General features: G+C 31.6%; 1 protein-coding gene across 1 annotated transcript in view; it reads right to left on the minus strand.

Moving 5' to 3' along the window:
• kairos overlaps window positions 1-26,335 on the minus strand; it is a 278,053-nt gene that overhangs the window by 246,527 nt on the left and 5,191 nt on the right. Inside the window, exon 2 of the mRNA XM_070109754.1 lies at window positions 3,728-3,777. The gene's annotated coding sequence lies outside the window, so the exon portion shown is untranslated. The remainder of the gene's footprint in view (window positions 1-3,727; window positions 3,778-26,335) is intronic.

Here is a 26,335-nt window from a genome sequence, read left to right on the forward strand (position 1 = left end):
CTATTGCTGAGGAAATTCACGTCGAATGTTAAAAAAAAGAATTGCGCAAAAATTATCACGATTTTATTCCATTTTTGACCGAAGTGAATATTTAAGTTACTGTAAACAAATAGCACTCGTATGTCAAAACGTTTTGAGTAAGTATAACATCAAAAATGTCTTTACGACAAAGCTGTGAGTTGCCAGATTGCTATACTAGGGTTGCTCAATCCCGAAATATAAAAGGCAACCTACGTATTTGGGGTTAGTGGGCAATTTCCTTTTGTGAGAATAAAAAGAAGCTCAATAATTAATTCTAAAGTCATTCAAGGTAAAATATAATATTATGAAATCTGTATTCAGTAGCGTCAAACTATGCGTATATACTCTTTCTAACGTTACAAAGAAGCATTTAATTAAATTTCAAAATACGTACTCTCTATAATAAACAAAATAAAAATCTTATTTCTCTTATAATTAAGTGCGAGAGTTGTGTAGCAGCGCTGCCAGCAAAAAAGCAAACACCTTTAGCTAGACATCGCAATTGTCTATGAGCTCCCACATTTTGCATTGCTAGAAATTAAAAAATTAAGTTGCAGTGTAGTTTTAACATTAGCGATATACTCTCTCGCCCTAAAATACCTGTTCTTGGCAAGTAGAGCTACGATGTTATATATGAAATAATAAAGTTGTTCTCGAAGCTTTCGCTTTTCCCAAGTGCACAATCGCAGCATGTTACTTCCGTCGCTTAACTTCCGTTTTCTGTTGACAAGCAAAATGTCCATACAAGGAGAATAAAACAAAAGCCAATGATAAACCAGAAACAAACAAGCAAACCAAAAATTCTAAGGAAAGCAGTGTGCAAGAATTTACATATTTATTTGTCAATTGCAAAGCAGCTTTCCGTAAAGCGCAGTAAGTGGAGACATTAGAAAGATAAGTTCTGTTTTGTTTTGTTAAAATAATAGAAATATGAATTAATAGTTAAGCTAACATCTATTTATATACGACTTTATCTACCATATAGATAAATATAATTATTTTGTTGTACAGTTTTGTCCTCCATATAATAGTTATTCATTTTCACCTAGTAATAAGAAATTTTACACAAATGAGAGACTAATACAGAGTATGCTATAACTGCATGAAAAACGCACAAAGAAGTAATCGTTGGTTTTCCAAATAATTTTTTCTCCGTGCTCTGACAGCTTGAATTTAATTATGAAACACATTCATGTCAGCTTACAAAACTTGAAAATATTGCTTTGTGCAGTGGCAAGAGTTATTTGTTATTTGTTTATAGTCGTGCAAGTGGCAAACTGGCAAATGTCAAATGCAAGAATACATTCATTGTCCTTGAATTAAAGCCCATACATTTTTATATGTATTTATTAATTAATTAAAAGACAGAGAAAACTTTTCATTTAAAATAATTAACAGCAATGCAGTTAGTTACATATGTAAATAGTAGTTTAGAATTTACCAATATAAAACAATTAGAGAAAAGAACACTTCTTAAATGCAGTGACAGGAGTCGGGAAGAAGTGCCATATACAATACACAGAAATTCATTCGATTATAACATTACATATCATAAAGTAAGATAAGATTTATTAAACTCTCTTAACTTGTTGCTACAGAGTAGATTTGTTCACCTAACGGTTGTTGATATCACCTAAAACAAATCGAGATATATATCGAATTATATAGGTACATACATATATAAATAATCACATGGATCAGACGAGTTGAAAACCAGGTGACTGCCTGTCCGTCCATCCGCTCCCTGATAAATTTAATGTATATATGTATATATCTTCCAAGCCTTTCAAGTTATGTTGATCAAATTTGCACAGGACAAATATTTTCGACATATAACGGTTTTGTTGAAAACTACTAACTAACGATAACTAACTAACTAAACATCCAATACAGTACGAGCAAGCATCAAAATTATGCAAAGGATGCCGGCCACCTGTAAGTGAAGATCTCAGGAACTAATAGACAGATTTTCCCAAATTTTATACGTTATGTTATTTTGACATTAGTATGAAAATGTATGTAATGGGACTCACGCCTAAAGCTCAAATATCACAATTTTAAATTCAATATGATTCTTTAAATTTTCAGTGTAGAAATGTAGTACCAAAAAATATATCGCAATAAAAAAGTGTACACAGAGTACCATAATTTTTCAATTCACCAGATACCGACAGTCTTGGAGATATATTACATATTAAAATTCAAAAAAAAATCTTTTTCAAATATTAGTGTGTCGTTGTGCCAAAAACAGGTCGAATGGAGTCAAAACTTCCTCAAGCTTTAAAAGTAGTGTCGTAGATTTCTAGGAAATTATGCTTGAAAGGTAACAGTTGTGAACTCATAAAATGTACAATTAATACTGTGACAGCGTTGAAAAACTCAGTTTTGAAGAATTAATAATTTTATTGTGTATGGTATACTAAAGCTCATAAGTTGTTTATATTAATATTATAAAGAGGAAAGATATGAATGTTTGTTTGTTTGAATAGAATTGGCTTCGAAACTACTTGACGGTATTGAAAAATTCTCTCACCGTTGAAAAAAAAACACTATATCCGGCTAACTTACAAGTAGGCTATATTTTATTTTCAGAAAAGTTAGAGATCTTTGCTAAAACTTTGTGTGAATAAGTATTTCCATGAACTTTCTACTCTCACAAGTACAAAATAGAGACTTTTTCTTTTGGCTCACTTCAATGGAAATCATATGGTAATATGAATATAAGTGGTGAATATTTTCAGGGCACAATAGACCCTAGATCGCAGTGCATACCTCATTTTCAAATCTAAGTAAAATTTCAGTCACGCACGCATCTGTACATATTGAAATTGTTGAAGCTATTTTTTTTGTAACTAGAAAAGTTTGCTCTCTCACTGGTTCTGCACACTATGTGTCCGCTGGTATTTTAGTATCGGTATTTGAATACGACAATGATACAAATTCTCGTAGGTGTCATGTTGCAACAAAACTTGTTGCTGATTTTTTTGCCATTGACTTTCCTTTCAAAATTTCCTCACGCCTAGTTGCTTTTTATTGGCACGCACACGTAACTAACATATACTTGTATACAGATGCATAGCAACATAAAAGCTATTGAAATACGGAGGAAATTCAATAGTAGAAAAATGTAGGTGACAAAACACAGTTAGTTCGAACATACTTGTAGTATGTCGAACATTGACAAATTAAAAAGGAGCTGAAAGAGCTCAGAACCAAATTTACGCTTGTTAGCTTTATTATTCATTTGTTGGATAGTTGAGCACGTTGTCTATCTAACAAAACTAGGATATAATAGCTTACAATAGGAATTAAATATAAGATTTTGAATTTTTAAATGTGAGCTGACTATTTTTTAGGTTAGGAACACATGCTTCCAAAATAAATGAAAATATAGCAACGATTTTGAATACATGAGACGCACATAACCTGACTCACCATAATCAATAATCAGGCGGTGGATAATAATATATAATAAAATATCAACAAGAAGATTAATTGTTGCTATTAACAACAGCAGAACTTAGGAAATAGAATAAAAATAGGGTTTCAAGTCAAAGTAATATTTTTTTTGACCTTTGCCAAGTTTCAGCCTTTCATGTGATATATATTATATAATAACTGTGCTACCTTTAGTAAGTAAAGGAATTTTCAAAGCAAAAATATAATTTTATTTCATAAAGAGAATATCTTATATTTTATAACTTACCTTTTTTTACTGCAAATGGTTAGTTAAGCAGGAAAATTAAACATCAATTTCTGAAAGATGAAAAGAGAAAAAGTGAAACAAATCGTCCATAGAATTAAAACAATCGTAGAATATTGAATAGACAATAGGAGTGAAAATTGCTAATAACAACACAGATATATATATATATATTGCCAGAAGCTGGCAATACACGAAATAAATGTTCATATATACGTAAAAATAAATTTACATCGCAATTACACAAATAACAATCACTTTAGAAGGAAAGTGCACTTGAGATATATAAATAAATAAACAATTTGTAGGCAAACCGCACTTTACTATTTGAGTTGGAGTATATCAATTTTTCGATATTTCCAAAATGAAAAAAGTTGAAAGCATTTGTGTAAAACAAAATTACGAAACCGAATCAAAGAATTTGATAATTTGATATTGGGCATTTATATCAAATTACAAACAAACAATCCGTTTCAAACATTCACCAGCACATATTCACTGGCTTGCTTTCAACTGACTGTATTCACTGATATTCAATCACTCTAGCGCAATTAATTTAGTCCATACATACTTAATAGTGACTTTTCATACTTTGCGAGATTTTGAGTCTAAAACCATAATCCACACCACATCATTTTGCAATTGACCACATTCAACTTTCTGGGAGTTTAAATAACAATCATAAAACAATAAATCCTTTACAAACTCTTAAGAGTACTTAAGTGGTAATTACCACCTTAACAATAAGTTTTAAAGAGCTTTTAAGTGAATGAACAGCTTTTAAATTGTTTGGTACAAAGCTTCATAACCGCAACGTTGAATAAGGTAGTGTGTGCAAAAGCCATTAAGCTTGCCAAAAGGCGAATGTACACAAATTTTAATTGAGAAAATTTTATAACCCTTGATCCCTTCGTGCAACTTTTAAAAATTTCTCTGATAATAAGTTAATAAAAAAAAAATATTACGCAAATCGCTTAAAAGGTATACTTTAATTAATTAGATTATTTCAGACTTTCGTACCATAATAAACTAACCAGAGAATTAGAGTCAAAAGCAGTAACATTTTGCTGCTTTTAAATCTTGAAAAAATGTGTGAAATTTATAATCGGTTTTGTACTATCTTACTCACTTTCAAAAACTAATCAATGGTTACTTTATACTCAGCACCAGGGTTGCAATTGAATTTGATTAGTCAAACTTTTTTTTTGTTTTTTAATCACAAATACTGGATTAAAAAATAAAATAAAAATTTTGAATCCCGCATACCAGATAAAAAACAAATAAAAAGAAAAATTTATCCCAAAAACCGGATTAAAAATTTCAAGATAGAGATTAAAAAATTAAAATCTTATTTTTAATCTCACATACCCGATTAAAAGATAAAACTCAACATCAGGATTAAAAAATTAAAATCTAGTTTTTAATCCCTAATTTTTGAATTATTGCCAGTTGGAGTAAAATACCTAGAAACAATTCTCACATCAATTCATTTTGCACGCTTCGTACTTTTTTTTGCCTCGTCACTAAAAAATATTTATATAAGAAATTTAGAAGCAAACAGCGTTAAGCTCCATGATGATATGAAAATCACTAAATTAGTATAAAGTAAGAAAGCAATGTTATGTATAAAACGTGATCGATCGATTTGATCAAAAGTCGAATTTTGGCGGCCCAAAAACGACCAAATTTGGCGTAAAATTATACTTTTTTTTTATATGTTGAAATTTTGTTAACGGTTTGATTTTTACTGAAATATCTTCTAGTTAAAGGAGAATTTTTTAATTTTTGGATTCATCCACGGAGAAGGCCGGAATCACTACAGCAGTGGAAAGCCTGGTTTTTGGGCCGTTGGAGATATCATATAATTCACTAAATATTTTTTTTTTTTTTTTTTTTTTTTTGTTTCAAATAATATGTATTCTTGAAACATGTTTAGATATACCCTGAAAATTTCAAAACAATCGATACAGTATGTTTATTTTTTAATTCCCAGAAATCAACGTTTTTTTAATCCCTTAATCACCTTAATACCATATTAATAAAATTGGTTATTTCTTTTGCTGTTAGAGCTTAGATTTGACACTTGCATGTCATCCGATTAAAAAATACTTCCACGCATATAATCGGAGACGCTTAATAACTACTGCGTAGATTAAATAATGAATGAAAATTTAGCTCAGGTAGGTGCATAATTACTCGCTAAATCACTTCTGCTAACTTAATTCAACTAAAAACTAATTTCCTAATGAAAATCGCAACTTTTTAATTTAAAATAAATTATTAAAAATTTTTTAGATATACGAGTTTGTATTTAATATATAAAAATCAATATTAATATAACTTAAAAATTTAATATTGTAGCAGAACAACTGTCCTATATTTAATTGTTATAAAAAGATCAATAAGGTATGCTTTAATGTTCCGTATATGAGGCCAATGCATCAGTTAGTTACCGACGCAAAACCGTACACTGTATCAGCTGATACGCTCTATCTTTTGAGAGCGCAATGTAAATGAATACTCACCACCGGTTCTACCAGCCCATTCCGCTTCTCCATCCGATCCTGCCGTCCATAACATGGGATATTCGCAAAAATTGGAATTTTCGCGCAGAACTGAGTCAGCTGATTGCTCTCTTACAACGCACCGTCGAACACAATTATTTATAAATAGGTAGACTTTTTAATATAGTTCGATTTTATTTTTGATCTTCTACATTATGAAAAATTGTAACTGAAAAGCTAGATGTGTGCAAAACCAAATATAGTACAAATAGAGCAACGACAACAAAAGACATCAATTGATTTCTACGATGTCAATATGGGCATAACATTTCAAATTTCGTTTCTCACTAATTCTATCATAAGAGAAGAGCACCATATAACGACAACATAGGCTTGAGTACATAAGCTATACACAAAGTATAAAAAGTTTTCATAGTGACAAGGATAATGTGGGAGAAACAGTAGTAACTGCATAAAGTACGCGTTGGAAAATCTACAAGCGGGTGAAGCGATAAATGGAATTAACAACAATACATGTACAACCACACAATTTTTTTACAAAGCACATTCAAATACATACATACATATGTACGTATATATGCCCACGTATTTGTGTACCCAGCGTGACAATGCACATCAAATGTTTTCATTACTTTCTGATTTCAACTCATTTTCATGACTCAGTTCGGTTAAGTTCACAAATAAAGGAGGCTATCTGTACTCGCATACTTGTGAACGCACACACATGTGTATGCGTATGTTCATGAATGTTCTTACATGTGACAATGTTTTAAAGTAGTCGAAAGCAAAATTTTCGTTTTGTTCGTATGTAAGTTGCACTAATACATATGCACCATATACATAATTGCTTTACAATGTGACTGTATTTGTAGGTGGTTTGCTTGCATAAAACAGATGCAGAAGCACAGCATTACCCATAAGCCTACGTGTATTTGTATTATAAAAACCCAGCAGGAAATCTTTGAAAGCCTCAAATTTTTCACAGTTAATAGTCAGCATTTTTATCAAAAAGTTAGGAACTGCACTTGCTCCCACTAGTTGTATTTTCCTTTATTAACAGATGGCATTGCACCTCGAGCAATATGCGATTAACTGTACTATTGCAAAATTAAAAGCTTCCTATTTATTAATTAGGGCTAATAACATTGATTCTTGATTTCTTGAACATTAACCTTCGGAGGACACACCAATTTTAAGATCCATGAACGGCACAGTAGAGAAAATTGCAACTCAAATCAAAATTTGCTTTTGAAAAACTCAGCTCGAGCTTTTTCTTTATGTTATAAGCACCTTATATATATCAAAAAAAAAATTTAATTACATGGTCTTTTGAACTTTTTCAAACGTTACGGTTATAGAATAGTAATGTTACTTTTGAATGACATAAAGAAAACGTTTGTCAAAAATTAACATTGCATTCGGTGTCTTACCCCTCAGTGTGTCTGAAGGTTAAAATTACCTGAACTTGAACACCACACTTGAAACTCAAATATTTTCTTTAAGGGTGGTGCATAAATCTGCAATAATTAGAAAAAAGCATATATAATATATCAGGTTAGCGTAAGCCTGCCATTTGTATAACTGCACTTGTACGCACGTAAATTAAAGCCATTACTTTTGGTGTAAAAAGTTGCTTTTCCGTTTAACAGTGCCAATTTCACGCCGCATAAATAAAAATATTTTTTCTGGACGCCTTCGTTGTCCGCATGAATCCAACTCACTGTTTTTGCCCCACTAGCTGGAAATATTTTTGTAAACACATGACAGATATTGCATTGAGAAACCAGTTTTTTAATTAAATTAGTTACTGCGAAAAAATTCTAAACTTAGCGTTTTTATGAAGTATCGAATCACTGACTACCAAAATTAATTCAGTAAAAAATATCATATTTCGCTAACTTATAACTCATGAAACTTCAGAAACGATTTTGATTTTGTTTTGATTTCTGAATTCATAAACATATGGCAAATAATATAATACAAATTATGTACATAATTAATAAAAATTATTAGTAATCGTTTAAACCACTCAACATTATTTAAAAGACATTAAATAAATGAATACATATATATATATATATATTTTTTTTTTTTAATAAGGGAAACACTTTTAGCGTCAACTAGCTCACACCTACATACAAACATATATTCTGATCAACTTGATTAGCACAACTGCCAGTATAAACTAGAACTAGAACTCTCAACAAAAGTCACAAACTATCAGATGAGCGCACAGAAACTGATTAAATTCTGCAACCGAGGCTCGGTCTAGCGTCAAATCACTAAGATAGCTCATCACTGATTAGCTCGCCAAAGTTCTATGAATGGTGTTCGATTGTAAGCATTGAAGGTGAAACGGTTTATGAAAAGCAGCAATTCAAGTTAATCCATTGCATACTGAAAGCATCACAGTAAGGGTCTAGGGTGAATAATTTCAAAACGCGCAGCAAAACGAAAAAAATCTGATTGGCGGGTAAAGCGTTTAATAAACTTGAATTTACACAATACATCTTTGCAAAGTAAAGAAGATATTTAAATGTAATTTTTCATGACACCTATCAACAATTTTGAGAACTGTATCCACTTGAGTCCATTTATTTTATTCCATAATTCTTACTGCGGCTGGAGTTGTTTGAACATCCATGGAAATAAAAATACGCAAATCTAAATACAAGTATGAATGTATACCTATAAGGCTTACACAAAATTGCTTTTTTGCGTTTATACTCTGCTCTTGATCACAAGTATGCATGATGTTCTTAGTTGTTATTTTACTTACACACTTTAATACATCTTCTCTAATTTTTCTTTTCCAAATTAAGATTTTATTTACACATCACATTCGAATTATTTATCAGTTTTTAAAACCCGTTCTCTTTAACTTCCTTCAAATTAACTTTTAGATTTCTCACAACTCTATTTTTATACATTTTCATTTACTCAGATTACTTAATTAATTTGCTATGCATAAAGTCTTCCTTATACTCAGCCACATTCTCACTATGTTTATTATTTCGCGTTTTACTATTTTATTTTTCACTAAACTCCACTCTCCAATACTTTTTAAAATTTAAAAATAGTTTCCCCATACTGTATCAAATGTGCTGATTTTTCACTGCGATCCAATAGTTGTTTACCTTCAATTGACACAAATAACGGCAGCCTTTGTCGTTTCCTAAATCATGTTGTTTCATGTAGAAGAAGGCACAAAGAAATTTTTCATTCTGAAGTGAGCAAGTGAATTAACACAAGCAAAGTTGAACTCGTGCTTGTGTAGAAATGAGTGATAATTAGTGTGTATTATATTTGTTGCTCAACAGCTCTCTTTAGTTATTTTACTCATTCAAAAAATGTTCACATTGTGCACTGATTGTACTGATCCTCACTCGGCTCTACTTGTTGTTTACGTTTTATTGACAAGGAGAATAGTAGCTTTTGTTGTACAAGTATATCAACTGTTTGCATGCCAAATAATAAGTTGTTTGTTGTTTGGATAAGATGACCAAATAAAACTATTAACGAGTGAATTAATACATATCAATCGAGCGGAATGGCGGGACTGCTTACGATTCTTCGAATATGAGTCAATGCACAATTTGATCTCATTACATTAGATGGTAAGGAAAGAAAGCTAAGCCGATTCAGTTAATTAGAAAATAGGTACAAAATGTTTAAAAGACGGATTAAGCAATGCATCAACAATAATCTAAAAGTATCCACCCAGGGTTTTAGTTTATCTTCAAGACAAGGAGCACGTAAAGGCTTCTGAGATGTGAATATTCTGAATCGGAAGATACCTAACCCTGACCCTGATTCTGTAACCATTTACTTCGCACCCCGAATTAAAATCATATTTAGCATAATTAGGTTAATATATGCATAATTTGTGTGATCCGAGATATTTTTCTGCAAATGCACGGAAATTTAAGCTTGTGGCAATTTATTGCTTCGTCTATAATAATTAACTTGGCACAAAACAACCTACCATTACTATTTCATATAGCAAGAACAACATAGGAAGAGCTACTAGTAATTACTTACTTGTGGAATAAATTACACGTGTATGTACGTGCCTTCCTTAGGCGCTTGACATAATTTACTGACTGCTCTGACAGCATATACAATTATACTTTTGAACAGTTAGTAACAACGCAAATTGTTGCAAGCGGTTTAGTAATAAATTATGAAACTTTCACTGAAAATACTTAGTAATAGTTCGTAAATGTTTCCCTTGAGTGAACACGTTACTTGCTACGTTACGTAATTTGCTTTAGCTAAAACTACGACTTTTATATAGTATTTCTTATACAGGTTGGAAAAACGAAGCGTTCATAGGATTAAGTTAACAATATTTAATAGTGAAATGGGTAATAATCATTGGTACTTTTCCATGCATCAAACTATCAATATTTTTAGTGAAGGTTAAAACACTCCACATTACCGTCGGTTGGCTTCAGTCCATTACAGATGTTCGGTTCGACCATGTGCTGTAAACTAAAATGCATTTCTTTAACACTTCTTGAGAATATTTAAATTCGCTACAACAACACCAAAAGCAATAGACGCGACTCGACAAATTCGTAAAGGATATTTGTTAACCTCAAACATGAACAACTTGGCAGAGTAAGACCACAGAGTGACTGACAAACTAATTAAAATCCACTTCCTTCCGAGCCACTGCAAGTCAATTACCTTTTTGCCACTTGCAGCGAACCGAAGTCTAACGAGGTAAATCACCAGCTCAACAACTCGCAGCACTCTGGGTAATGTTTACTTAACTTGGTAGTGAATCCAATTTCAAATGCAAAGCATATTTGGAGTGCAACAAATAGAAACCTTGGAAGGTGTTACATACGTGTAAATATGCAAATAGTACGGATATTAAGGTGGGTCACAAAATGTATACCGTTAAGGGATAAACATAAACGATTATATACACACCTTTACAAAAGGAAATAAAAGTATATATGTGTACATTTGTATAACCTACAATAAGGCTTTGAATTAAAAGTTATGAGCGATATTATTAAAGACATTAATGGATAAATTATCCAGTTAAGGGAATAAGAACAACCCAAATTGTTCGGTTAGTTAAGTTTTTTTAATTTAATTTAACTGTAATTGCAACAGTGTCTAAATTTTATTTCCGTTACTGAAGGGCATATGACAATTTATATATGTGTATATGCATATGTAACACATACAAGTGAGCTAAAGTGCCAATAGTTAGCTTCAGTAGCTTCTTGAGACGTTCATGTTATTTATATAAACCTATGTATGTATAACATATTTCAATACTGGTAAGAATAAATGTGTTAAGTTTTCGTTAAAAGGAAACTTTAGGCGAGTTGCCAGCTACCAAGGAGCAGATACATAAACCAGTGAATATACAAGTATGGCATAATACGTATGCAACTTTATATGTTTGTAAATGGCACAGATTATTAAACATACTTTCAAAATAATCATATTTTAGTCGTTACTGAATTACATACACATTTTTTCTATATAAAGTACTCGAAATATTTTATTTGTTAATCTGTAGTCAACTAAATATACTTAGGTACATGTAAATTTGTAAATGACATTTAATTATTTTAGCCGTTAATCTACATATTTCAAATGAAATCCTACATCAATAAATACACATATTACTTCGAAAATTCTTATTTTATCAGAATTTCTCCAAGAACGAGAATCCACCATATCCGTCATATTATGTTCGCTCGAATTGAAAATTTACACATTTCAAATCTAGCGTGAAAATTTGTAAACAACAAAACGATAACATTATTACAATCTGTATATTTATGTATGTTATGGTATAACGGCAATTTTAGCAGAGAAAGAAGAAGTCTAAAAAAAATCACTGAGTTACACTGAACATAAAGCGCTTCTGTAAGTAAAGGCTAAGTCTGAGTGGAGGCCAAGTCCTTTCGAATACCAAAATATTTCTAGAACTTTAGCTATCAATCACTTTATTCACAACTCTTATGCGAAGTAATGGCTTATACCCAATATCATTATATCAATTTTGAACTTTACTTTACCCATACTTTTGGCAGTGACTAGAATTATTATGTTAAGTTTTTGCTGAAATAATACCTGCAACAATTTTTTCAAATTAAAACTGTTCAATTTCAACGAAATATTTTACGATTTTTCGCAGTGTACTTTGTATATGTTTTGGTTTGAAGTAAATATATGTGAATGCCTTACTGGCGACACTAAGTGTACATATGTATGTATGTTATAATAAGTACATACATACCTATGTACACATCTACTTCTTCTCAAGTATGTATGTATGTATGCATAACGATTTGTGAACGATGGAAATTTTCGCACGAGCGTCCAAATAAAACCCAATATTAAGGAAAGTGACAAGCTCTATACAAACACCCAATATTTGGCAGTCAACAAGTAATATTTTGTTGCCCTTGATTTCCTCTTAACCACTCTACCACTGACGGCCTGATGGATTTCCGCCGTTCTTGCTGCTTATTCATGAGTCTTCGACTTCCATCTTTACACTTTGGAAGGAACTGATAAATTATATTTATATTTCACGCCAGAGTAGATAATTTTTTAAAGCAAACAAAATCATAGTAAGATGATAAATTAACAAAAAAGAAAGAAAAAATAATTTCCGGCGATCTGAGGTCGGGAAGAGGAAGGAGAGAATGTTGGTAGAATTTTTTAAAGTTAACAGTGGTTTATCTCGATTTCCGAGAAAACAACAAGTCTTATGGTTATTGTTGCACTGCAAAGTTGTAACTTAAATAAAATTTGAAACATGTGAAAAATATAGATATGGCAAAATAACTGACGTTTTTTTTTTCATCTAGCCTTAGGCGTTTTGCTGCGTAAGCCCACCGACATTAGTTAATTTAACCAAATCCACAAAACAAGATTTATCAATGATATTTTTCCCGATTTATACTGCTTTATATCAGCTAGGGAAATAGTTCAAATTATATCACTAATTGACCCTGAGTGTATGTAAGGTATTCAAAATGTGACTTTTAGAACCAAAAACTACCATTGCTCAAAAATATAGAACTCGTATGCATATAGCAGACAACCAACTGTAGAAGTCATTCATATATAATCTATCATGGCATAACTTCTTTTGAATCAATTAGAAGGATAGGAAAGGGTAAAGGCACTTGCGCGCCCTGAGCTGTACTTGCACAATTCAAATTTGGATAATTGACTACACATACTCACATGTCATAAATTTTTTATAACTGTCGCTGTATTATTACTTCACACACTATATGCGTACGCTTCTGTCATCCAGAGCTTCTGAGTATCAAGTGCTTGTTTATATGTATATATGGTAGTTAGTTCCTTAAGTGAATAAAATAATCTGAGTAGAAGAAAAAACTGAAAAAATGCACCATCTGCCATATAAACGTGTCCTAATTGGTGATAAAGCATTGCTGTGTCCCTTAAGTACTCATTTATTTCCATAAAACCAGTATGATAAACTCATATGCACTTGCGTATATGGTAAATATGAAGAGAATGTTACGTATACGCAACGGTTCAACCGGAATACAATGCACAGGCAATCCAGAGAACAAATTGGAAGGATATTGGTTCATACATGTTTATTGGTACGTACATGCATGCGTGTGTGAGCTAGACTGACAAATTTGCTTATTGCAATCATCACATATTCGTGCATATATTGCAAAAGGAAATTAGCAAGAGGCGGCGATGCCCTTCATTTTTCTTTATTTCCTGCTTATCTGCAATTGCATTGTCCTTTTAAAAAAGTATGAACGCTGCAAGAAAACGTATACCAATAAACAGACAAAAACCCTAACTTTGATTGCTTCGAAGCTAGCATATCCTTGACAAATAAAAAAGTTTCCAGCTTTTGACAATAATCCGTGTCAAATTTCGTAAATATATCTTCTCAAATGAAAAAGTTTTTCATACAAGCACTTGATTCTGTTCGTTCAGTTTGTATGGCAGCATTATGCTATAGTGGTTCGATATCGGCGGTTCCGACAAATGACCATCTTCTTCAGAAAATGTGTCCAAAAATTTCCGAGCACTATCACAAAAACTGAGGGACCAGATGCACATGACTAAATCGACTTATCTTGTCACGCTGATCATTTATAGATATAAACAGGGTCTCCGACGTTTGCAAACTTAATATGCCCTGTTCAGTGTGTAATGAGAATCTGAAACGCAGCTGATACGTTAACGTTTTTATGGTGAATGTCGTTAATTGCATCCGCACAATTCCTCAAAGCAAAATTACTTACCGAGAAAATAAGCAAAAAACAAATTAAGACCAGTCAGACTTGCCAATTATTGTTTTCGTCGAAGAATAAATTGTAAAACTTAAATCGAACTAACTAAGAATATCTGCGCTACATCTTAGATGTGTATTTCCATACACATTTCATAAGTAAATCCTGAAGGGCTCGTATGCTCATTTTTTGTTAATGTACCAAACTGTTCAATTGCAGCGTATGATATTACTTAGAGTATATACGTGTACATATATTACAACTATGACGCACATGAACCGATGTGGAAGCATATACATATATTTCTCATATATGTTACTATTTGCTGGAATTATTTATTTTTAATTTTTTTTTTTTTATTTGCACTAATGCAAAATCACTTATATAAATATTTATAACGATTTCGTGAGTACTTTCCTTTGACCATATTTATGTATATGCACTGAAATTTTATAAATCCTCTTAAAATTCTCTTTCCTATACAACGGGAGACATGAATTTGATTTCACCAGTTGCCAATGTAAAGTTTAAAAATAAAATAAAATTTCTTCCATTTGCTTTGCAAAATTCACAAGTATCCGAGAGATTGTTGGGTTTTTTTCTTACACATGCGATGCTCACTTGAAGGAATAAACCATATTTCGAAGAGGTTGTCTTTCTCAAAGCATATCTTATGTAATTGCATATGCATAAATACTAAAGACATAAATTTCTATTTGCCAAGAATGCAGAAATAGACCAAGCAGATGAAACCATCTGAAGTTGAAAAAGAAACAGAACAAAGTTTCAACATTTTTACATCAAAAACAGATATACTTGTATAGGGTTTTCCAATAAGACTGATATGAATTTTCTTATAAAAAACACACTAATTGTTAAGAAAATTCAAATGTTTTTTATTTAATGTGAAGTACAATCGATACAATTAAGTTACGAATATAATATCATTCAAATTGACTCCACGACTAATTTTCGAGTCCTTTTTCCACTAAATCAAGTCGTATGTCAGTATTGACTTATAAAGCTTAAAGAGCTTCTGGTTTATTGCTAAAGATCAATTACTTCAAATTACCTCACAGGAAGTAGTTTAATGATGTTAAATCACAACTTCCTGGAGCCATTCAAAGTCACAATTTCTTGAAATTATCGAATCTCCAAGTTGCAAGTGTAGTGGTGCACGCAGCTTTATCTTGTTGGAACCAGATATTGTTAAGATCAACTTCTTCCAATTGCGGCCATAAAAAGTTGGTTACCATCGATCTATACCGCTCTCCATTAACAGTAATGAGCTTCACCAACTTTATTTTGTATGATGTACAGAACGCTGACTCCACCAGAGCAGAAACCACACCAAACCAATAATTTGTGAATTTTCTTCGCACCAGAATTGCCAGTTTTGTTATTTTACCGCACCACTCACCACAACCATAACGACGATAAAATGGCAAAAGCAATCGAAAAGTTGCAATTGGAGAACGATTATTTTGATAACATTTAAAACCGAATAATTTGTAAACGTTGTTCTTGCGTACAAAATATAATACTTTCTACGATGAAATTGTAAACATTACTGAATACAATAAAAAGAAATTTAAGATCATCATATCATGCCTATAGGAAAGCGCAATATAAGACATGGAAAACTAGTATTAATAAATACTAAGTACATTGAGCCATTTTTCTAATATCATGAATGAATTCTATTATATAACATATGCATTAATGTATGTTAATAAAATGATTAACTATGAGTATAGGGGTATATGCATGCAATATTTATCAAGACATTTGTCGAAATATGTCCCTACAATGAAGTTCATGTCCATACAAGTGGAAAGGCAAGTTAAGAACTAGAAGTATCCATAAAAATAGCTCGCACACTCACTTCGGGTGATATGCAGTAACGAAAATGTTTGCCTTAAATGTATTCTCTTATTATAATGTAATATAATAATATGAATAATAATGTTATAGCTAATTATCATAAAAATATTACTATAAATACACGTATCACACAGTCATCTTAATGTACAGCATAAAAAATCTATAGACATAATTTCCATCACTTAATGTAAGCGGTTCAAATGTGGTTATACCTTTGTACTTATGGTATATTATTCAATGCCATAGTAACTTTTCCCTGGTTTTTCGTTATTCACCTTCCTTAAGAAGATTTTAACAACATATACATACATACAAGACAAAACAACAAAATGCCATACAATGAGCCATAAGCTTGGCATTTCCTGAGTTTAGTGATGCACGTGCCGATTAAGCTATTATATAATATATTTACTACGCCGTGTACATATGTATGTTTATATGAGTATCTCCACATAGCTATACATATGTACATATGCATAGGTAAACTTCGTGTGCCTCTCTAATATAAATCTGTTTTGTTTGTTATTGCAATATTAACTGAATGTACGAAATTTTGCCATTTTGGTTTCTCCATAGCATAAGATGTTTCAAAAATATGTAGTCATAATCAGGGCTGCAAGCCCCTACAAAAATCGATAAAGCTAGATATGAAAAGTAATAATTAAAGCACTTAATTTCATGCAAAAATAATGGATTACTTTTTACTACACCTAATATAAAAGTACGTTATAAATCTGGAGATACCGATATTGTACTTTATGTCCAAGTTCGCTTGCTAAATATTTTGAAATACCCAAAACCACTCATATTTCACTTAACGTATATCTTATACAATACTTGGTTCCCAACGAACTCTTAGGTTTTTATCCCACTAAGCTATTTCTTACTTTCATATATTGACCCATATATTGCCCTGGCGTGAGCATATCACAAATTATTCAATATTCTATTTAATTTCCGTTTTATCTAAAACATCAATTTTTATGAAAAGAAGCTGAGGCTGTCGATTGAGCAAATGCTCTGCTGGGCACTTACATGCTCGAACAGTAAATGGTACATGTTATGCTCCATGCTTTTTTCATTTTCACTTACTGCAATATGTGTTCAATAAATAAAAAGGTTTATTAACGTTTTTTTAGTGTCATTGTTATTATCAGTGTATGTATGTGTATCAGTATGATTCTGTCATATCTATCGCGCATAATTACGTTTTCATTTTTACGCCCAAGCACTCTCTACTAAATTTAAATTAGCCGCATGATATCAATAAAAAATAGAATATGGTCCCACACATGTAACACTCATATATAAATCTGAGGTATCTAAGGTTGTAATGAAATCAACAAGTACCATTGATGTTCAATCAATTTCGTTTATAATTTCCAAAACCACAAATTTTCTCTTTGCAGCTGAAGGAGGAGCGACATAGAAGATCAAAAGTGGATTTCTAACGAACCGCACGCACATTCGGAAAATATATATTCATCATTTCAAATACACATATGTAACATACAGTTACTTATTTTCGCAAATAGCAGCTGCATATGTATAGCATAGTATACGGCTCAAGCAAACACAGCCAGTAATTCAAGCTATTAGTCAGCAGACTGGCAAACCGAACAAATTTCATCAAGCATGCCCGTTGGTGAGAACTTTATGAAATTCCCAGCACTGAAACCACAGTCAAACTTTTCAATAATCACAAATAAATACTTTGCTATGCGATGCTATGAACCTTAATCGAATGAACAAAAGGGCAGTAGAAGTGGAAGTAGTAGCGGCAAGGCTTCGAAAATCCAAGAATAAGGAGTATACATATATATGTGCATATGTAAAAATGCTTAGCTTAGAAACTTTTAGGAGTAAAAGAAGATGCAGACGAATGAGGGCGTGTTACAAGTGATAACTTTGAATTCGTAATTGGCCTCTAGTGGCCTTAGGGGGATCTACACCACACAACGCAAGTTGAAAAGAAAATAAACACAACGATGCTAGTAAGGAAAAATTATACAGAAAACTATGAGTATAAGATTTTAAGTTGATGTGGTAAACGTCAACCAGAGAATCGAAATTGATTATACCTATAAATGAGAACAGATTTAGACCAATTCCATTCTAATTCAGCGGAAATCATTTGGCGGGGTATATTGGCGATAGAGAATGAAACGGGTTTATTGCATTAATTTTGACATAGCTCGAGTACACTCGATAACACATTTTGAAGAAATTTTATATATAAATAATACCCACTTACCAGCATAAAATTTATAGACTAACCAAATCATTATATGCAGTATACGGAAGTTGGGAGTAGTATTGACTCGATTTTGTCACTAGAAAGTGAGAAAATCAGATGGAATTTAAAATAATATAATTTAATGTCTCTAGCGTATTTAGTGCTTGATTTATCGCGCTTTTAGTAGTTTTTAACAGTACCGTTATATGGCTAGTGGGTAGGCTTGTCACCCGATTTCATCCATTTGCACACTGTACCCGACAGGGGTGCTAAACATATTTGTCCTGGGTGAAGTTGTAATAGCTTTAGCGATTTAGGAGATAAAGACATTAAACTTGTTAAAGGGAGAAAATACTCCAACTTTTTAAAAGTTTTTAAACTGCTGATGCCCCTCCATAATGTGATTCATTGTACTATATAACAGTTTTATAGCTTATTGTGGCGCTTAGTTATGGCAATTTATTGGTTTTCGATTAATGGCGTTTTGTGGGTGTGGCAGTGGTCCGATGACGCCCATCCGCAATACCACCCGTCTTACTGCGCCAAGTAATATGTGTTCCAAGTTACATCAAGATATCTCAATTTGTACTCAAGTTACAGCTTTCAAAGTCGGACGGACGGACGGACAGACAGTCACCCGGATTTCAACTCTTCTCTTCATCAAATTTAAAAACTCCTGATTTCGCTAAGAATTAATTTTCAGTCTCCTGATTCTCAGGCACCGACAATGCAGCTTTCAACGAGAGACAACGAAAGCTTTTGGGTATCAATTGCTATATTACTAACTAAATGAGACATCTGATTATACAATACACTTAACGAAAATGTTGAAATAAATTTCTGAGTAATTTTTCAATGAATTGTATATAGTTATGACCGCAAAAAAGAGGCAATTCTTAATCTAGCTCTGATAGTATCCGAAGTAATTACGAAAACAGCAAAATAATGTTCTTAATAACTTTAAATCGAAAAAGTATATGCTAATAATAATTCGTAATTAACAAGAAACCCTCGAATCCTTATGTCACTTCATATATTCATATTTTCATGTCTTCACATTTTCATGTGCACATTTAAAGACATTTTGATAAATGCTAATTAAAATGATGAAAATTGTTACGCGCTGAAATCGTTAATTAAGTGAATTTTCTGCAAAACGTAAAACTGCCGATAGGATGTCTTAATTGCCTAAAAACTCTTACATAATCCGAAGTCATTAAATATTCTTTGATCTGTCGCGAGAGGTAAAATCTTATTGAATCGTTACGTATACGCCACCGGCAACTCCTCCAATTCTAGAAATATTGTGTGCAAATCTTTTGTTATTAAGGAGTTTTCTTTGCCATAAAATTACTGTGAGGACTGAAATCGACAAAATGTTTAAAATTTCAATTAGTTAACAGCTCAATATTAAAAGCGAGTACTAGTAGAAGTTGTTTCTAACATATTACTGTATTTTTGCCTGTTTTATTCAAGTATTTATATATTTAAGTACACATACTTTCTGGATAGTAAAAACTAAGTAATCAATAATATTATGTTTGATAATATTCCGCAGATAATAATTATAGACAACACTGTACTTTAACCTGAGCTGCTTGTTCTCCAATATACTCGATCTCAAATTACGTACTTAGTTTTTCCCATATTAGCTTTTTTTCAAATATTTCCAATATTACGTTTTTCGACTATTTTTCTTTTTATGCATAAAAAATGCATGCACGTAAAAGGTACAAATGCACGCATAAAGAATATTTTGCAAAGAAACATAAAAGCTCAACAGGCGCCAAATGTGAGCACTCAAGTCCCTAAAAGAATCACAAATTCACCATTTCTACTATGGCAATAAACATAAAATAAAAATATAAGATTTGTATTTAAATGGAAAACAAATCCGTTGTAAATCATATATAAGCGCCGTCTAGCCGATGATAAGAAAGGCAAAACATAAAATTTAAATGGTAAACTCAAAAGCCTTCTGTATATATGTACGTATGTATGTAGCTCTGGATTATATCTGTTAGACATCTAGGCAAAAATCGAAAAAAAAGAAAAACTGTTAACTTCGGTTGCATAGAAGCTACAATACCCATAACATATACAAAAGATCGGTTCCATATCAAATTTAGTAAAGATATCTCGTCAAATGAACAAATTTTCCATACAGACACTTGATTCCGATCGTTCAGCTTGTATAACAGCTAGATGCTATAGTGGTACGATATCAGTGGTTTCGTTAAATGAGAAGCTACTTTAAAGAAGTAAGACGTGTACAAAATTTCAGCGATATTTCATAAACTATAGGACTCGTGTATATGCCATTACTCTGATCATTTATATACATACTCTAGGACCCTGTCCACGCATTGCTGTGGCTAAGTTATAAATTAATTATAAACTGTTCAGTAAAATTGTATTTATGAAATAAAACGAAAGCGTTATTTCCAATGTAAGAATAACCCAGCAGATCACTTCCAAATTTGAAAATGATTGATACTAATTGCCTACGATTGTTTATAAAACACATATAAACATAAAATATATTAATATATATATGTAGATTTTTTAATTTTATTAATTTTATATTCAAGTTTGAAATAAATGAGTAATTTTCAAAGTTGTTAGTTGATAACATTTCAGACAATGAAAGAAGCTAGATCGTTCTTAACAAGGAGCGAGATCATTCTTAACTTTTAACAATAATATATATAGTTTTTCTCTGTAAACTATTTCAAATTCAATTTAATTAAGCTTTATTTGTATCGTACATTCTAACAGTATTTTTGGAAAACGTGGCAAGACATTGATTCCATTTCTCCATTCCGGTTTTCCGGTCACAATGGCTTGCTACAATAATATTTCTTGTAATCTTTTTGAAGGAGTACCGTTCCATAATTGAGGTGAATTCAAATAACTCTGAATAATTTTCAACCGAAGATTATGTGATGTCATTTCGAGTATATCTAGATAATTTACGTTTTTATTCACATTAACAACAGTAGCGAATCCTCCTAATTAATTTAAAGCCAAATCCATTAAATTTTTCATGCGTTATAAACAATGTAGCTATGACGACACTTTTTTATATAATATTACAAATTCTTTATATAGGAGTATAGAAATGTGTTGTTTTTGAGCTTTTTCAGAAATATTTTTTTAATTTTTCTCTGCGTAAGAACCATCCTCGTACTTTATGCAATATTCTGTAAACAATATATAGCGAAATCGGTTCAGCTGTTCTCGAAATTTGCAACCTAACAACCCATTCAGTAATTCAGTTTTATATTACATTATAGATTATTTAATGGTCAGTTTATTATTAATTACTAATTATTGAGACCATTAATTTAAATAATAACTATCTTATCATTTAAGTTGAACCAAATTACATATATATGCCAACTTTCATTAATATCAGTTGACTCGTTTTTGAGTTCATTTGGAACATACACACGGACATCAAATTATTATATATTAAGATATATTTTAAAGGGTCTCGGACGTTTTCGCCTAGGCGTTACAAACTTAATGGCAAACTAAATATAACCTTTTCAGGGTATAATTACAAATTAACAACGCGCTCGCGAAGTAACTCTTATAGCACAAAACCGTTGAATAGGATTAATTGATTATTTGTAGGATTTTATTGTATCAAAAGAGTATTCTTTGTTGCTTTAAAAACTGGTTAACCGATATTCACTCTCACGCAATGTCTCATTCGCTCATCTACACATCCATTGATTTTCTACAAACGATATTCGATTTGCCTGCAGCTACGCCAATTAATCGTTATGGCAACGTAGTTGAATGTACAATTAGTACAATTTTCTAGTACTAGGATTTGTAATGCAATGTTAAGCTTTGTGGTGTTGGTTTGTACAGATTGATCCGATTACGAACTTGAGATGTTGCTGACTTTTGTCTGTTGAACTTTGGATGCACATTTAGTAGAGTAATAAGTACAATATATACGTTTCTGAAAAATGTTTTCGCTACTTTCAACATTTGCGGGACTAAAAAAAGACTTTGCCTTTAAACATGGTTTCCTAACTATTCTCAAAATATGGAGACTTTTATTAGAATTATTCAATAAATAAATAAAATAAATAAATAAAAACACGCTTCAATCTATTTGAAACTTTTTGATGGAGACTATTATAAACGATTGAATTCAAGAAACTCTACAAGCAAAAGAACAGATAACGTGGAATTCAAAAAGTGGACTAAGTTAAGTGGAAAGACTCTGTAAATATGTATGTAGCAATATTGGTGTACTGATTCTTAACAGATAGCCAATTTGTTAAGATATCACAATTCCACTACACCAACAAGCTTAGACATATGCAACGCCAATGTATTAAACGAAAATAAATAATATAAAAATTGCGTTGAACGCTTTTGATGTTTGGCATAATTTCCATCAATCAAATATATTTCATATGCAAATAATCGCTTATTTTACTTCGATATCCTCTGACTTCGAAAAGCATTTTATTTTTCACAATACTGAATGATTGAGCGAACGACGGGCAGAGCTTATATTCATTTTGGGTATTTTCTGATTTGTGAGCAGCACAAATCAAAGCACCACGTTAAATTTAATAATATAAATATGCAAATGTATGCCAACTAATACAAAATTTATGTTTTTAAAAACAATTATAAACCGAATTGGCAGTTGTGTGGGCTCGGAAATTGGCATTGATGTTGACAAAACCAAATGTAATATTTCTAAAATTAGGTTTGTCATAACATGTGCACCTAATTTAAGTTTCACGCATATATTCATGCAAATATTATTTGAAAATATTTACAACATAAAGTGAGAAGTCAAATGATAATTTCAAAATGTGTTCTAATATTATATTGGCACATATCTTTTACTACATTTCACATCTAAGCAGAAATAAAAAACATCTTTACTACACTTGCCATTAGAATAGAGACGCAGACGTTATGAACAATAATTATTGACTTAAAAAAGATAAAATTTAAGCAAAAGTGCTTTACCTGTGGAACGCATATAGTGGAGGATCCTTGCTTATGTTGGTAATTGCGAGATGTTATTCAGTGTTAAATATCTGTAAACCACTTTCACAATAAAAACAAGTCAACAAATTTTGAATTAAGCCCTTTGTTAAACATTATCACCTCTGTCATTACTCCTCCTGCTCGCCCATTCCATTTACCTCACTCACACCAATTCATTTTAAACAATCACATTCATAAAAACTTAGGTAATGTTGTTCAATTTAAAACGCTGGCAGGCAGTCGAGCGATATAACGGTAGCACACAGTATTAGTACGTATAAAAGAATAATAGCTGCTTCCATCGAGGACAACACTCTGTTGTTTGAATAGGGTGTTGCAAAATGGTACTATAAAAGCCCACAATGGTCACACTGTCGTGATTTTTTAGAGACTTAACCAGTATAAATAGGTAGGTGAGAACGGCCAGCGACTATAGAGTTTGGATAGTGGTTACTTAAGCAGATAACAGGAGATAAAGGTATATCAAATGATACCTTAAATTTGTTAAAACTCAATTTTTTATATTTTCCTGGGGATAACTCTAGAAGTCTCGTCATCCATTGCCAGGCACTTACTTTTTGCCAGACACTCACAACACAACTTGTATAATCTTATTAGTTTTATAAGCATTTTTATTATTTTTTTCTTCTAGAAGGCATACAGTAAACACAATGTGGACTTCAACCGTGCCATATTTTTCGTATATCGAGCATACCACACCTTTCTCACAATAAAACAAGTTTTTTTTTCGGCACTATTAATGTCAGTTTGTATTAAAAATTATTTTTCACTTTTTAGTTTGAAGTGCTTTAATAGTGTATTATGAGTTTGTTTAAACTATATTTATACACCGAATATATCGGTCAGTCTGTCTATATCCGAGTATAAATATTTTCGAACTTCCGGTTAAATTTATACGGCATCTATCGGTTAATAGGTAAAAAATCTTAATGAAATTCAGAAAGAAATTCTTCAGTGTATCTTCTTGCCTGTGATGTAAATATTAGATGCAATACTTCCTACTTTTAATTATACGCAAATCCCGTATATCAACTTGCGAGAGTATAAAGTGTGCAGCTACACTCGAACTAAGACTTTGCGCACTTGTTTAATAATATAAACATTTTGAAGAAGCAAAATTCAAAGTGCTCCAAGCCACTCAACGCTAGTACAGCGCACATGTTGACTGTCAAAAATCAGTTGAATAAACAACAATGCTTAAAAACTTTAGTGCACTGGCAAGCTGTGTGACATGAGACTTGTCACTTGACGACAATGGCGACATGTTCTGCTGCAAGTAATATTTCACTGCATTATGAATAAGGAAAAATTTGTAAATGTAAACAATAAATCTGAAAACCACAAAAAAGAAATTATTAGAAAAAACAAACTCATCAAAATTTTAGACCGAACGCCAAGTGTACACAAATGAAAAAAATTCAGAATTTCATAAGAATCAACTGACTTTTTGCGGTATAAAGTGCGACGAAAGCAATAAGAACTGTTTTCCCAAAGACCTCAACTACTTCTTTAATTTTTGCTTTCCTGTGCAATAACATTGTTGTATTTTCTGCATAAAGTCTAGCCCCTTGTTTAATTCTAACAAGTTAATACGTTAAACATGCCAACCATTTCTGCACTACTTTCAACAAAGATGCTTAATAGAGTAGGAAAGTTATCAACGGTGGTTATATTTTCAAAATTTTAAAAATTATATTTTTCGCTTATTTTTCATTTTATTCAAGATTTTGTTTATTTTTCTAGAAACAGTTTCTTCTCTCCAATTTTGATATCTCACTCTTTCTGTCTAGCAACGCCTATACCATACAGTCTACAGTCAGACGCTACGAAGCTATAATACCCTTCATGAATACAAAATATTCTATACAAGAACATGATTTGGATCGGTCAGTTTGTGTAGCAGCTATATGCTATAGTGATTCGATCTTAACAATTTCTTTGGATAAAGCTCCGTTGCTTTAAACAATAATTCCTTCCAAATTTCTTGAAGATATTTCGTCAAATTAAACACTTTTCCATACAAGAACTTGTTTCTGATGGTTCAGTTTGTTGCAGCTATATGCTATAGTTGTTCAATATCGGCGGTTGCAACAAATGAGCAGTTTCTTGGTAAGAAACGAACATATGCAAAATTTCAGATCGATATCTCAAAAACTGAGCGACTAGTTCGCGTATTAACAGACTAACCACTCGTCATGCTGATCATTTATATATATCCTGTATATGGTCCCCGACATTTCCGTTTGGGTGTTACAAACATCGTGGAAAACTTAAAATACCCTGTTTTGGGGTTGTTTGTATATGAATGCTTCAAAAACGTATGGATTTTTTAACTTCTTTTGAATCAATTAAAAGTCGATTGACAAAATATCCATGTACGATGGACTTTAGTATTGTAAACTAGAAACAAGATATGAAACCACACATTTTAAACTATTACCGCATAAGGACTGCAAGAATATCACGAAGATTCATTAATCTGCAATATATACATTTACTAAAATATGGTATATCAAGTAAATTTTATAAATTTGCAATCGTTTTAATTATTTTTTCGTGGTGCAATAATAAACAACCTAGTTATTTAAAGAATTTATACTAATTTAGAAGCTTTCAAGAAAATTACATATAAATATATACA

Source organism: Bactrocera oleae, chromosome 5, assembly GCF_042242935.1.
Source record: "Bactrocera oleae isolate idBacOlea1 chromosome 5, idBacOlea1, whole genome shotgun sequence".
NCBI classification, from domain to species: Eukaryota; Metazoa; Arthropoda; class Insecta; order Diptera; family Tephritidae; genus Bactrocera; species Bactrocera oleae.